This window comes from Salmo salar, chromosome 04, assembly GCF_965601325.2.
Source record: "Salmo salar chromosome 04, fSalSal1, whole genome shotgun sequence".
Classification (NCBI taxonomy): Eukaryota; Metazoa; Chordata; class Actinopteri; order Salmoniformes; family Salmonidae; genus Salmo; species Salmo salar.
This window is the reverse complement of record NC_138294.1, coordinates 29,408,870-29,419,970: the sequence shown is the minus strand read 5'-3', so window position 1 is coordinate 29,419,970 and position 11,101 is coordinate 29,408,870. Positions and strand designations below refer to the sequence as shown.

At 42.1% G+C, this 11,101-nt stretch overlaps 1 long non-coding RNA gene across 1 annotated transcript; it reads left to right on the top strand.

The window, feature by feature from the left end:
* Positions 1–4,792: 4,792 nt before the first annotated feature.
* Positions 4,793–9,865, top strand: LOC145878620 (uncharacterized). Its single transcript, XR_014392121.1, has 2 exons — positions 4,793–5,873; positions 8,031–9,865. It is a non-coding gene; the product is annotated as an uncharacterized LOC145878620 (long non-coding RNA).
* Positions 9,866–11,101: the final 1,236 nt, after the last annotated feature.

The following is an 11,101-nucleotide window of genomic DNA, read 5'->3' as shown; positions in this document are numbered from 1 at the left end:
GTACAGCATGGTTTGTGCCTGCACATTAAACAGATTAACAAAAATGATAACCAAGATACAAGGAAAGTATTTGAAATAATCAAATTGTTAATAGAAGCATATCAGGTTTTCAGTTGAACACAAGAACTATTCATTTACAAGACCCACCAAATGGTTCATTACAGAAATCAATGAAAACATAATATCCCTGCAGTTAGGTGGCACACAATAAGACACAGATCATTTGGCACACATCCTTCTCAATCATCCTTCCCCAATTCACAATATAGGGCAGGATTTAACTCAAGGCGCTCTATAGCGCAGCGCACTATAAGATACATTTAAAGGTCATTTACACTTTAGCAGACATGCCAGCATTTACCATGAACGTGATCTGTGAACATCGGGAACAAGGCCTTTAAAAGGCGTATTTTCGGTTGTGTAGTGCCTTGACATAAAAATAAAACCTCCAGGCTCATGATTTGAGCACCACTGACCTCGACTTATATTTAGAGTACTACTCAAGTTCATAGCACTTCTAAATGAGTAATTTTCCTTCGTGAACTTGATTCCATTTCCAAAAAGACATACATACTGTTCAAATGACGCATACTTAATTCCCTTTGAAAAGAGACGCACGTGTAAACAAAGTCGTATCGGATTTTAAGACACTATATAGAGGTCATGTTAAAGGTACCCGTGATTAAATTACAAACATTCCTCTTTGATTTTTAAAAGATCAGTGCAAAATAGATCACTTCCAGATCAGTGGAGGCTGCTGAGGGGAGGACGGCTCATAATAATGGGTGGAACGGAGTGTTTGATGTGTTTCATACCATTCCACTGATTCCGCTCCACCAATTAAGGTGCCACCGACCTCCTGTGTTCCAGACAAATACAGTAAGTGCATTTTTGATCAGCGATCATCATGAGATCTTCTTTATGTAACAGCGCCCTCTGGTGTTTGTTGTCAGACTTAACAATGGCGTTAAGGACCGGGGGTGTTTGTGAACTCCACCGTACAGCGCCTGGGGTTGCATGGGTCCCCCTCCAGCTCCAGGGTGGTCACATTGTTGGATGCACGTACAAGGTGAACTGTGGGCCGCGAGCGGGCCAGTAGCGGCCCAGGTTGAAACCGTTGATCCGCACCTGGCCCTAGTTATAAAAACAAAATGTGAAAGTGAAAGCATTAAAAAAAAGGCTAGAAATAACGTACGTGTTCAGGATTCAGTAGTGTCAGGGACCATGAACAAATATGCTGCACCAGGGTATATGAAACTGACGTGATTCAGTAAACCAAGCTTATGTGATGAGTAACCTTGCCTGAGCTCTGAAGAGGTGAGTCTAAGGTTAATGCCTAGGCTTTAGCTCAGAGGGCTAACACACCAGTCTTGACAGGGCACAGAAGACACAGATCAGTTATACTGACCAAAACTATAAACACAACATGCAACAATTTCAACCATTTTACTGAGATACAGTTCATGTCATGAAATCAGTTAATTTTATTCATTATGCCCTAATCTATGTATTTCACATGACTGGTCACAGATACCTTAAAAAAAAGTGTGGGCGTGGATCAGAAAACCAGTCAGTATCTAGTGTGACCACCATTTGCCTCATGGGGTACTCTGTTCACAACTTGCCCACACAACGCCATACATGTGATCTGCAGTTGTGAGGCAGGTTGGACATATTTCCAAATTCTCTAAAACGATGTTGGAGGCGGCTTATGGTAGAAATATGAACATTCAATTATCTGGCTACAGCTCTGGTGGACATTCCTGCAGTCAGCATGCCAATTGCACGCTCCCTCAAAAATTGAAGCAAAAGTGGCATTGTGTTGTGTGACAAAACTGCACATTTTAGGACAGCTCATAATAATGGAATGGAATGGCATCAAACACATGGAAACCATGTGTTTGTTGTGTTTGATACCACTCCACTAATTCCGCTCCAGCCATTAACATGAGCCCGTCCTCCCCAATTATGGTGTCACCAACCTCCTGTGTTGCGTTTATATTTTTGTTCAGTAATAGATGAGCTGGTTAAGAAGCTAAGATTTTTCTACAGAAACAGATCGTTCCTTTCTCTAAGCAGTTGGAAGCAGATTATTCAGTCAACCTTTTTATCTGTTCTTGATTATGGTGATATTATTTATCAGCTGCTACTACTCTTAAACCTTTGGATGCCATCTCCCATATAACCCTTCGTTTTGTTATAGATGACAGTTTTGAGACTCATCACTGCATCCTGTATCAAAAGGTTAATGTATATCTATCTATATATTTGTTTGGGTATAAAGTATATATTTATGTTGTATATACAGGGCACATTTGTAAAAGAGGCCTAGGTCTCAATATGTCCTCCCTGTTAAAATAAAGGTATAAAAATAAAAATATTATAAAAGTTTGGGTTGGCTTTGGGCCTAGTGCAGATTTACCAAACCTTGCAATGGTTTTGTTGTTTTACCATGGTACAATAAATAAAAATGTAATGAACAAACATACAGAGTCAGACTCTGGAAGTTGGACAGATAAGCGTTGTGTAACAATGACACTGCATAGGGCTACAATATGCATTACATATTTTGCCAATCCGATTTGGTTTTTCTCATTGTAGATGGGAATGAAATAGAATCGACTGAGTTGTTCGACTGAGTCATGAATCACCACATCTCTATCTATAACATTTATGTCTGCAACTGACCGTGGCCCTTTTATCTCCGTCCCAGTTTATGCACTTTATAGACCACTAGAGGGTAACGCGACCAAAGAAATCTCCACCGACAGTATTGCTGCCTTCATCCAATCTTTTTTGACATAAAATACCAACAGGTTCATCAACAGCATGTAAAAAAAAATTCTGTAATATGTCGATGTACACATATCCTACTTTCACAATTTGCTTTGCAAAACAAGCTTTATTGGGTAACAGATTCATAGCAACAAGCATTCACAAAGACGTGGTTGCACAACTCTGTGTGACCAAACAAACAAACAAGCAAACGAATAATAACAAAATATATGTTTTGAAATTTTAATACATTTGATCCACAAATTGTATCAATAGGATAATATTTAAGGTCAGGGATTTTTAAAATGTATTCTGATGTAGCCTACGTCAGGGGTTTTCAAACCTCTCCTTGGGGTGCCCTATTCACAACTGTCTTGGTGTGCTTGGACCATGTTAGTTTGTTGGTGATGTGGACACCAAGGAACTTGAAGCTCTCAACCTACTCCACTACAGCCCCGTCGATGAGAATGGGGCGTGCTCGGTCCTCCTTTTCCTGTAGTCCAACTATCATCTCCTTTGTCTTTCATCACGTTGAGGGAGAGGTTGTTGTCCTGGCACCACACGGTCAGGTCTCTGACCTCCTCCCTATAGGCTGTCTCATCGTTGTCGGTGATCAGGCCTACCACTGTTGTGACATCAGCAAAATTAATGATGGTGTTGGAGTTGTGCCTGGCCATGCAGTCATGAGTGAACTGGGAGTACAGGAGGGGGCTGAGCACGCAATCCTGAGGGGCCCCCGTGTTGAGGATCAGCGTGGTGGATGTGTTGTTACCTACCCTTACCACCTGGGGGCGGCCCATCAGGAAGTCCGGGATCCAATTGCAGAGGGAGGTGTTTAGTCCCAGGGTCCTTAGCTTAGTGATGAGTTTGAAGGCACTATGGTGTTGAATGCTGAGCTGTAGTCAATGAATAGCATTCTCACATAGGTGTTCCTTTTGTCAAGGTGGGAAAGGGCAGTGTCGAGTGCGATAGAGATTGCATCATCTGTGGATCTGTTGGCGCGGTATGCATATTGGAGTGGGTCTAGGGTTTCTGGAAAAATGGTGTTGATGTGAGCCATGACCAGCCTTTCAAAGCATTTCATGGCTACCGACGTGAGTGCTACAGGTCGGTAGTCATTTAGGCAGATTACCTTAGTTTTCTTGGGCACAGGGACTATAGTGGTCTGCTTGAAACATGTTGGTATTACAGACTCCGGTAGGGAGAGGTTGAAAATGTCAGTGAAGACACTTTCCAGTTGGTCAGCGCATGCTCAGAGTACACATCCTGGTAATCCATCTGGCCCAGCAGCCTTGTGAATGTTGACCTGTTTAAAGGTCTTACTCACATCAGCTGCGGAGAGCGTGATCACACAGTCATCCAGAACAGCTGATGCTCTCATGCATGTTTCAGTGTTACTTGCCTCAATGCGAGCATAGAAGTTATATAGCTTGTCTGGTAGGCTCGTGTCACTGGGCAGCTCTCGGCTGTGCTTCCCTTTGTAGTCTGTAATAGCCTGCAAGCCCTGCCACATCTGACGAGCGTCGGAGCCGGTGTAGTACGATTCGATCTTTGTCCTGTATTGACGGTTTGCCTGTTTGATGGTTCGTTGGCGGGCATAGCGGGATTTCTTATAAGCTTCCGGGTTAGAGTCCCGCTCCTTGAAAGAGGCAGCTCTACCCTTTAGCTCAGTGCGAATGTTGCCTGTAATCCATGGCTTCTGGTTGGGGTATGTACGTACAGTCACTGTGGGGACGACGTATTTGATGAACTTATTGATAAAGCCAGTGACTGATGTGGTGTACTCCTCAATGCCATTGGAAGAATCCCGCTAGCAAAACAGTTCTGTAGTTTAGCATCTGCTTCATCTGACCACCTTTTTATAGATTGAGTCACTGGTGCTTCCTGCTTTAATTTTTGCTTGTAAGCAGGAATCGGGAGGATAGAGTTATGGTCAGATTTGCCAAATGGAGGGCGAGGTAGAACTTTGTACGCGTCTCTGTTTGGAGTAAAGGTGGTCTAGAATAAATGTTTTCCCTCTGGTTGCACATTTAACATGCTGATAGAAATTTGGTAAAACTGATTTAAGTTTCCCTGCATTAAAGTCACCGGCCACTAGGAGTGCCGCCTCTGTATGAGCGTTTTCCTGTTTGCTTATGGTGGAATACATCTCATTGAGTGAGGTTTTACTGCCAACCTCGCATTGTGATGGTATGTAGACAGCTATGAAAAATACAGATGAAAATTCTCTAGGTAGATAGTGTAGTCTACAGCTTATGAGATACTCTACTTCAGGCAAGCAAAACTTTGAGACTTCCTCAGATTTCGTGCACCAGCTGTTGTTTACATAAATGCATAGGCCCCCGCCCCATGTCTTACCAGAGGCTGCTGTTCTGTCTTGCCGATTGTGTATAACCCGCCAGCTGTATGTTCTTAATGTCGTCGTTCAACCACGACTCGATGAAACATAAGATATTACAGTTTTTAATGTCCCGTTGGTAGGATATTTAAGAATATTTTGAAGATAAATACACAACGCAGAGTTTGAGAGGACTAAAAACTAGAGTACTAATGGTCAATAGCGAATTGTAAATAGGAGTTGGGTGTCAGTTCAACATCTGTTCAGAATCTGTGGAATGTCACTCCTGAACTCAGAGCAACGTGTGCTACGTGGGTCACGTTTCCATTGGTCTGTACATTGAGTCTGGAGTGGGATACTTGTTATCTGGCCACTGGCCAAGTTGTCCTACAAGGACTTCTGATTGGTCAACCCCAGGCTAGGGTGGGGGGTTATAAATGGCATCCTGTTCCTTTGTTCGGTGGGGAAAATCTGAGGACAGGGGAGACTGAACATCTGAACATCTACCTCCCAGCATAACATCTTGATTTGTCCTCTCTGAATAAACCAATTTTTCTCCCCCTGATTTGCTTTGGAGTTTGTGTTATTGAAGAATAACATAAATTGCTAACACTTGGTTCCGTGACCCGGATGAATTGGTCTGAACAACAACAACAAGAAAGACTTATCAACTGTGTGTTGATCCAGAGGAAAGAAGGCTGTGCACAACACACTTTGGCGATTCAACTCTTAATATCCTGATTGATGGCAGAATTGCTGGGTGAGTCTAGACCAATATCATTTTAAAAGAACCAAATCATGTTAAAATACTGTATGCAATGAGTGATATGTATCTGTGATGTATAAGTGTTCAAGTCCTTTGTTATATTACAGTGTTTAGTCCTTTGTTACTCTATTAAAAGGTAGGAGTCCTTACTCCATTAAAAGGTTTGAGGCCTCTGGTTTTTTTTTGTGAAACTTTCTTGTTGTATAGAAGTGAGTTGTTAGTTGAGAAGCATTTTTTGGGGGGTGAAAGCTTTTTGAGTGAACATAAGTTATGGGTAGCCAGGCCCTACAGAAACAATTTGTGTTCTAGAAGGGTTTTGGGTCCTCAAAAAGATATATATATATATATATATATCACGTTTGCCGTTAATGTAATGTTATTGTTAAGTGAGAAAACCACTCTGGTAAAGGGTGGAACAGCTCTTCCGGATGTGAACATGAAACTCACTATCTATAATCATTTCAAAGTAGAGCAGGAGACACGGGTGACAAAGTCAGACGTGACCCCCACCCGTGGCCTCTCTGTTCCCTCTCACACTGAATTGGGCAAGGCAGATCAGGTTTCAAGCAACTGGTCGGCACTGCTTGTTTTTGAGTCAACAGATTCTGACAGCAGTGACGAACGATGTCTTAGGCCAACCAGAACACAGGCTGTAAAAGGAAGTAAAGACAAACTTCGAGAGACAGTGATCACACAAATCAGCATCTCCAAAACAGTTGGATGAATGGTCAACAACTTTTAAGCATCCACGAGACGTGGTTATCAGATTTATGCAGGTTCCGAGTGAAACCAACATTATTCGTTCAGTAAAAAATAAACCTGGTGTATGTTATTATTGCGGGATTTCTGGTCACTGGCAATGAGAATGTTGGGAAAGAAAATGTGATTTTATGAGAAGTGGCCAGGAGAAGAAGGGTCTGTCTAAGGGAAGATGGAATCAAGACAACAGCCCCAATGACACAATGCTTGAGCAGAAATGTAAGAAGCTCTCTCCAGCTCAGCAGCAGAGTTTGGTGGAGGTAAACTAATAGACTCCCTCCTACATCCCATCTCAGCTGGTGAACATATGAAATCAGATGGAATATATGTGAATATGATGTTGTTAACAACTTTGCAGTAGATTTTTTTAGTAGATACGGGTGCTGAATTCACTGTATTTCAATATCTTATGCAAAACATATATGTCCTCAGTACACGGGCAAGAAGATGAGAGCAACAGGAGTGGGGGGAAGACAGATATGAAACTTTGGATATGGAACCACAGGTGTTGCTCCACCTTGCACAAAACAATATCCCATTAGCAAGGAAGCTATGGACGCTACTACAGTAGTGATTAAAGATCTATGGGACATGGGTATAGTTGAAAAGACACCATGTAATCCAGCTACTCTGATGTATGCTACAGATACCACGTTACTTGAACACGACTGTTGTGAGTTGTTTTGGATCAGCTCTCTGATGGGTTTATAGAGTCATGTGTTGGTAAAGCCTGAGTTTATCTTATACACAGACGGTTCAAGCATTGTGGAGGGGAGGTGTGAGGCAGGCTGGGCATGGGTAGTTAATGGGTAGTTACTACAATGGACAATGTGATAATACCAGGCACGTTAGAGTTGAGAAAAGTAGGCGTTCACTTTATGAGTGACACAATGCTTAACTATTGCATACAACTCTCTAATGGGAAATAACTCCCGAGTGGGGACATAACATAGTGTCAGGACAGTGGGTGATGGTAAAAAAAACATGTGATGGTAAAAAAATATGTGACAGAGACATTAGGGCCAAAATGGGAAGGTCCTTATCAAGTTTTGCTATTAACAAGGTCAGCGGTAAAAGTCCAGGGAAAATCACGATGGGTACATGTCATTCATTGCAAGGTTGTCCATTTTGATGACAAAGCGGAGCCTGGAGAGTAAAGAACTGATTGATTAGCAATTGGGGGCCAATCTTGGGTGAAGAAGCATAGTTAGATGATCAGAACCTGATAAGCTTCTAAGTTGTATACCACAGTCATCATATTAGGGATATCTAGGTGAAATGTCCAACGTTTTCCTGTAAACTGGGACATGCTTACTTAGGGAAATCTGTGAAATACCAATTTCTCTTGAAACCAGGACATGTTACTTTCACTTTTTTCCCCCTTCGTTACAGGTTATGTGAATCTATCGTCTGAGGCTGCAGCGATATCCCTTGAAGGTACCTGAAACAATACAAGATCACCGGTGAAGTGCAGCCAATGGAACGGAAGGAGAATTCCTCACTACCTGCAGACTGTCAGAACATAATATCTAATAGTTATCTATGTGGGACTGATACCAGCGTGGAAGAGCTGGTCACTTTTAAAGGACTTTGCGAATGATTACCTCTTCAATAGGACGATTGAATATTATTGTCTTGCAGACAAGTGAAAGATGTTTGAAATAATGTTCCCTGTGAGTTTCCTCCTAATACAGGATGTGGGTGGTGTGTCCATTTCTAACACAGAGATGCATCAGCAGGATGAGGGACACTCGGGCATCAATACGTTTCTAGCTCTCTTTCTACATTATGCCACAGTAGTCCCTCAAAGTAGTTGTTGGATTTGTACATATGCTCCATTCACATCAAGGGCAGGTATTCCATTAAGGGATATTCCTTTTAACCAGAGCGAAATGTTGGGTATATGGAGAGATGTTAATTGGTATAAGGAGATTATTGGTACTAATTTGGGTGAGAACGTTGAGAATCAACATGCGAGAGTACCTAGTTCTGCAGTACCTTCCTTCATTTGAGATTACCAATGACACTAATCAGCGACCACCTTACCTAGTTATTACACATGCCCCTGTTGGGTGGTTATGTTTTAATAGGTCACTCTCTTGGAACTTGTCTCAACTGCACCAGGACGCGTTTGTCAAAATAGGACAGAGTTAGTGTGATCAGACTATCTGCCTGTGACGGTACTAAGGTTGCGGAATGTCTAATGTCTGTTGAAATGACTCAGTAATTTCACTAGGAATACTTTTGATGCCAGTACCTTCGGTAATATAATCAATAATGGTATGATAGCTCCAAATGGGACTTAGTTTATCTGTGGATCATATGCCTATTCCTGGTTACCAAAGTTGTGGCAAGGGTCGTGTTAGTAAGGGTCGTGTTAGTAAGGGTCGTGTTATTTGGGATATGTTGTATGTAAGACGTTCTGTGAATTCTCCTTTTTTACACCATCATAAACATGTGATTACAGAAACGGAGAGATTCTTTGCAATTGCGTTTCCCTCTTATGATATTTCTGAAATAGCACAGGAAGTTATTAATATGGCTAACTCTTTGGAAATCCTAGCTAATAGTACAGTTGAGAGTATTGAGTTAATTACTGCTGAGATGGTTGCCATTCGGACTGTGGCAATGCAAAATAGTTTGGCCCTTGATTATCTTCTGTCCGCATAAGGAGGTACATGTGCTGTTACTGGTGCTGAATACTGTACTTACATTCCTGATAAATCTGAGGAAATAACTGACCTAATCCAAAAGATCAGGACTGATGGCGCTAAATATCATGATTCCAATCCAGATGATTTAGGCTTAGTCATGTGGTTGTCTTCCACATTCGGTACATGGGGACGTTTTTTGGTGAGCATGATACTTCCAATAGTGGGAGTTATGGTTATTTTTCTCATCCTCATCCAGGTTATCAAGTGTGCTAAAAATCCAATGGTTACGTGATAGGGGATATCATAAGATTCATCAACCGTGTCCTTTTGGAGATGGGTGTCAGTGGTGTTCACCAGATTGTGGAGTGGGATACTTGTTATTTGGCCATTGGCCAAGTTGTCCTACAAGGACTTCTGATTGGTCAACCCCAGGCTAGGGTGGGGGGTTATAAATGGCATCCTGTTCCTTTGTTCCTGTGGGGAAAATCTGAGGACAGGGGAGACTGAACATCTGACTCCCAACATAACATGTTGAATGGTCCTCTCTGAATAAACCACATTTTCTCCCCCTGATTTGCTTTGGAGTTTGTTATTGAAAAATAACATAAATTGCTAACAGATATACGTGCTTTCAGTTCGTCCCATTTATTTTCCAGCGATTGAACGTTGGCTAGCAGAATGGAAGGCAAGGGCAGATTAGCCACTCGTCGCCTGATCCTCGCAAGGCACCCTGATCTTTTTCCTCAAGATCTCCGTTTCCTTCTCCCTGGCGAATCCAGAGGATCGGGGCCTGGTCGGGTGTCTGCAGTATATCCCTCGTGTCCGACTCATTGAAGAAGAACTCCTCGTCCAATTTGAGTTGAATAATCCCAGTTCTGATGTCCAGAAGCTCTTTTCGGTCATAAAAGACGGTAGCAGCAACATTATGTACAAAACAAGTTACAAATAACGCGAAAAAAACAAACAAAATAGCATGATTGGTTGAGAGCCGATAAGACGGCAGCCCTACCCTCCGGTGCCATTGGTTGTTTATGTACACTCAGTGAATGTGGGTATAGTAATATGGCTTGTGGATCATTCTGTGTTTATCTTATATAGCAGGCAGCAGAGTGTGGCATAGAGGAGAGTATTGATGACAGATAATACAGAGTAGCATAGTTAAAACCAGCAAGTTTATTAGAAGGTTATTAGAAAAAAAGGGGTGAACAACTTGAAACCATAATTCACAGAACAGTCAGTTACGTCAGTTATACAATTAAAGAAACTTCTTAGAACAGTGTAAGTTACGTCAGTTATACCAGGACCTCTGCGTATTGATATTTGCACCACAGTTGTAAGGCAGGCTTGACCTCAACTCTTCTTTGCAGAAACGCCCATGTGCTTCAATGAGGCAACACTCAAATGAATTGTTCTTCAATTCTGGTCGAAGTCACACAGTGTGTGCAGGTTTTAGTTCCAGTCCAGTACTAAAACATCTGATTCAACTAATCAAGGGCTTTATGATCGGTTGATGAGTTGTATCCAGTGAGCTGGTGCTGGGCTGGAACAAAAGCCTGCACAACATGCAGGTTCCAGGATAAGGATGAAATATTAGCCAAAACATGTGTGGCTTCAGCTGTGATTGAGTCAGTGCAAACACCTTGTAACTAAGACCTAAAGGCTAGTGCTAAGAATGGTAAAAAGGCCCATGGAACTCAACCAAGACAATGGAAATGCCATGGAAACGCATGGGGGGAATAATGCCGTGGGGAAAAGATCCAGAATCTCCTCAATGGCCACCAGCAAAATTAGCCTACATTTAGGCTATTG